A 4,841-nucleotide genomic window follows, 5' to 3' on the forward strand; every position below is an offset into this window, starting at 1 on the left:
CCGGAGCAGCGCCAGAGGGCGGAGGCTTGGGGCTTCCTGGCTGTGTAGCACGGCTGCGAGAGGCTCTGGATGCGGGTCTACCGGCCCCCGCCCCTGACCCTGCCTCCCCGCTCCGCGCTGCAGCTGCCCGAGCTCCGCCACCAGATGGCAGCAGACGCTTTACGATCGCTCCGCCGGGAGGCAGCGCCCGGCGGGGCCGGGGCGCGGGCCAGTGGAGGCCACCTGCGGCACGCCCTGTGGAGCCGGGCCGCCTCCTCCCACCGCCCGCCGGGCCTGCGCCGTCCGCGACCCGTAGCTCAGGCCGCTGGGGAGTCGGCCCCAACCCCTGCCCGATCCTCTGGCAGCGTCCTTACGCGTTCAGGCGCGGGCGTGCTGATTGGCTTGGTCTAGGCTGGAGAAGCTCGACGAGCCAGCAACTCCTGCGGGGAGGGCGCCGGGTCAGGCGGTGAACAGGAGGCTGGAGGACAGGCCTGGCCGGAGCAACGCCCCTCGCAGCGCTCCCTCTGGACGGTCAGTTCACACCGCTGGCTCTGCTGCTGCCTGGACCCTGTGGGAGGGGGGCCATCACCCCAACTCGACCCTCAAAGAAACTGTGGCTCGGACAGGACAAGGGCCTGGCTGAGGGTGCACGGGTGGTAGGTGGCAGGGAAGGACCCTGAGCCATCCTGCCCAAGCAGGGCCCCACACCGACGGCGCCCAGAGCCTGGAGATGAACCGGAAATGACGCATTGGGCCATTTGGCCAAGAGTGGGTGCAGGCCCCGTGGGGAAGCCACGGGCACTTTCTGAACTGCTCAAGGCAGCTTGCGGTGGGGCAGACGGGTGGAAGACAGAAGGAGGGACGGAGGGAGGGACGGAGGGAGGGACAGGCCCCACCTGGAGAGCGGTAGCAATTTGCCCTGTGAGCCGTGCATGTAGGCGCAGAAGGGCGATGACCCGGCAGCCAGCATCCTGTGCGCCAGGGGAGGGGGCCCGAGTCGGGGCGCCCGGGCCTTCTAGCCGGACCCCGCACCACTCAGACGGGAAACCAGACGGGAGGAAATGCCGTACTCCGAAGTTGAGAGGCAGTGGTGGTGAGCTGAGAGAAAGCCAGGAGGCTGGCTACTGCGGGAAATAGTGTCTCACAGAGAACGTTGTAAAAGCCACTAATAAGAACGACCTCCTCGGGCCAAGCCGTAAAAAGCCCACCTGGCCACGCACACTTGTGCCCAGCCCTAGGCCTGCAAGCCGGGCTGCACGCAGGAGGGAGGACCCGGTGCCAGGGGCCAGTCTCGCCCGCGCCCCCAGCTGTGTTTCTGGAACAGTGATTGGGTGCCTACTGTGCGCACATTGCTGTTCCACGCATTTATTTAGGATTCCTTAGAAAATGAAAGACTCAAAACAGTGAAGTAAAACAAAACACAATGAAGGGAAATGAGAACATAAATTAAAAAGTGATGTGGAGTGGAATCGACAGCTGGCTCTATCACCTACTCCTCTGCACTCTGAACAAGTCATTTCACCTCTCTGGGTCTCCCTGGATCATCCACTAATTGGGAATATTCATTTGCACTCATAGGATTGCTGTGGGCTTTAAAAGAAAGGAAGCACTGGAGAGAGTGTGGAATTGTGAAGGGTCCGAGGACCCACCATTGTGCTCTTTGGTCTCAGACCCCCAACAGGCTCTTGCCCCAGAGCATCACTGCCTTTTATTTTGTTTTGTTTTATTTTATCACTTCACTTGTATTTTATTTTCCATTGTATTTTATTGTACCCATTTCATTGTTTTTACTCTTTCTTTTTCTACGACCCGACCATGATGCTGGCACACCCCACACCCTGCTCGCTCCTGCTGTCCTGTCCACAGGCCTATAAATGCTGTGAATATGTGGGATGGGGGCTCCTGAGCCCCTGGATCTTTCTCTCAGGCAATCTGGTCTGCCCTTTGAAGAACCCAACAGCTCAGCCTTCTGTGAATTGTCCCTGCTGACATGGTCGACTTCACTCCCCAGACCTACTTGACCTCTAGTAAACAAAAAACTCCTACAGATTGCTAAGAAAAAGTCAAATGACCCAATACAAAAATGGGCCAAGGTAGAACCAGACAATTCACAGAAGAGGAGCTGCAGATGTTGAGAAGACTCTCAACATGTCTAAGTGTCAGGAACATTCAAATGAGAACAGCACCCCTGAGGGTGACAAAAATTCGAAAGACCTATATAGCATTTGGAGCTGGTGAGTTTGTAGGAAATAGACACCTCTAGAGGTCATTACTGGTGGGAGGGTGAATTGCTATGTCTTTTGAATTGTGTATTACTTATTGCAGTTTTAAAATGTCTATGGCAGGAGATATTTTACATATTGTTCCATGTTTTATTTCTCCCTACCTGGTATTTCCTCCCTCCCCTCCTCCCTGTGTCCCTCCTTCACCCCCATCAAATGCAGGCAGCTGGGCCATTCTTTGCTCCTCATCTCAGGAGAGGAGTGGGATGGTGAAGACTGCAAGCATTTTTCTAGCTTTCTTTTCTAAAATCAAGCCCTTGCGTAAACAGAGAAGACACTGGATCCAGAGAGAATCGTTGGAGAAATATTAGGAGAGCAGGGAGAGATTTAAGGAAGCGCCTCTCACTACCCTTCCCCCCGCCCTTCAGAAAAGCTTTCTGTGGGCTGGGGTCCAGAAGGGTGAACGGCACGAGGACAGAGAAAATAGCAGAGGATGACAAGAGCCAAGACGTTGGGCTGGAGAGAGCAGGGAAGGGCCGCTGGGTGGTTGTGCCTTCCTGCAGTGGACAGGCCCTCTCCTGAGATGCTGGGCTATGGCAGTAGAGTGGCAAAAAGGCCCCCCAGCAACCTCAAGCCCACCCCACACCCCATAATACAGAACCGTGAGAGAAAGGTGTCTGGATTGAAGGGTCCATGATGTCACTGAAGCCAGAATGGACCCATGACAGAGAATCACACATTCCTCACCACACCCCAAGGCCTGGGCGTTTTGGGGGACCAGAACTTAGACTCAAACCCAGAAGAAGGGAAACCCCAAATTAACTAATATTAGTGGTCTGCATGAAATTGAAATAAAGTTTTAGTAGAAAGATATTTTCCTTTCTTCTGCACCCAAGGGTCCCATCTGTAGCATAGATGTCTTCTTGACCCAGCAACTCCGCTCTCCAGACTCCCTTGAAAATCTCAGCGTATATTTGGGCAAGGATATTTCCTGCAGCATTGTGTGTAAGGTAGCAAAACTGGAAATAACTCGAATGTCCATCAATATAGGGAAATAAATTATGGAGCCATAAGAATTATCTTTACATGCAGATGCTAAAAAATAAATTAAATTTAAGAGATTTTGCTAGGTTCTTAGATTTCAGATAAATATACCAAAATCAGTGGTTTTCTCCATGCCTAATATAATTGATTAGGAGTAGAAATGGGGGGAAATTCCTGGACAATGTTCACAAAATCAAGAAAACAATCAAGAATAAATTTAACAAGAAAAGTTCAGCATTTATAATGACAGCTTTTAGATATTATTAAAAGAAGATTAAAGGAATTATTTGCAAGATATACCATATTTCTGCATAGGAAGACTTAGAATAATAAAACATCAATTTTTCCCAAAATTATATTTCAAAGTAATTGGAATTACATTGGTCTCTTCTGTCTTTTATGTATGCCATTTGTTTCATTTTCTTCTCTGAAACAATGTGGAAAATAAACCACCTCCTAATGGCAGAACTTTGGTTGCTACAACTCTTCCCTGATTCTTGGTCTGCTTAACTTTTTTTCTACCCATCATTGAATAATCGTTGGTAATCTATCTTTTTCTAGAAATTATCCATTTTCCTCTAGATTATAAAATTTACTGCCGTAAAGGTGCATACCATGGGGTCTGTGCTTGTAACTGTCGATACTTTCCCATTTCTAATATTTTTGCCTTTTCTTCTTTCTTCTTTTTTTTCAAAATCAGATATGAAGGGAGTCTATTTAATTGTTTGATTTTTTTTTTTAAGACGCACTTTTGGGTTTACCTTTATATTATTTTCAGTTTTCTGTCTCATTATTTGCAACTTTTACCTTTATTAATTCCCTCCTACTATGTGCATGTGTGTGGTGTGGCCTTTTTCTAATTCCTAAATTGAATACTTAAATGGGTTTTTTCACTTTATTTTTTAATATTAGAAGATTTTCTTTACTATAATTTTCCTCTGATTTTTTTCTGTCCTTTAGGTTTTGGTGTGAAATGTTCTCCTTAATTCCGTTTTGGATCCAGATAATTCAGAAGAGATTGTTTAATTTCCAAATATTACAGGTTTGTTTTGCTCAATGATTTTTTGAAAGGATTTTTAAAAAAATTATTGCTTTCTGTTTTCACTGGGATATGATCAGAGAATGTGACGTGTAAAATCTTGATTTCATTGAGATTGCCTAAGGTTTTGCTTGTGGGCAAGAAATGTTGGATGTTTGGGACTGTCCAGGAGACATAAGAGGACAGCGTACACTCTCCCTTTATAGAAGAAAACCTACAACAATTAACTATATTATTCAAATATTCTACATCTTTATCTACTCAGATCTACCCCTTTCTGGAAGAGATACAGGACATCATTATTCAAGAACAAGTGTACAAGGGAAAAAAAAGAAAAAACACTTTGAAGCGCATCCACTTAGGGGAAGGCAGAATTTCATGCAAAAAGTAAAAAGGCGTTATTGGCACTGTATGGTGACAAATGAAACAAAATATTGTGAAAAATACATTTATCCAATATTTACTAAAATTTAGGTTACAATTGGAAGGATGTAATTATGTTTTAGAACAAACAAATATACATCTGGTGAACCTTTCCATATGTATGTTGTAGTTAA

The 4,841-nt window shown here is 47.0% G+C and overlaps 1 long non-coding RNA gene across 2 annotated transcripts; it reads left to right on the top strand.

Annotated features, from left to right (window-relative positions):
• The first annotated feature begins 300 nt into the window (after window positions 1–300).
• On the top strand, window positions 301–4,841 carry LOC114484061 (uncharacterized). 2 transcript variants are annotated; one of them, XR_003676566.2, is made up of 4 exons: window positions 301–510; window positions 1,846–2,213; window positions 4,206–4,287; window positions 4,550–4,841. It is a non-coding gene; the product is annotated as an uncharacterized lncRNA (long non-coding RNA). The 2 variants fall into 2 exon arrangements; XR_003676567.2 differs by lacking the exon at window positions 1,846–2,213 and having other exon boundaries at window positions 306–510.

Source organism: Physeter macrocephalus, chromosome 17, assembly GCF_002837175.3.
Source record: "Physeter macrocephalus isolate SW-GA chromosome 17, ASM283717v5, whole genome shotgun sequence".
Lineage (NCBI taxonomy): Eukaryota > Metazoa > Chordata > Mammalia > Artiodactyla > Physeteridae > Physeter > Physeter macrocephalus.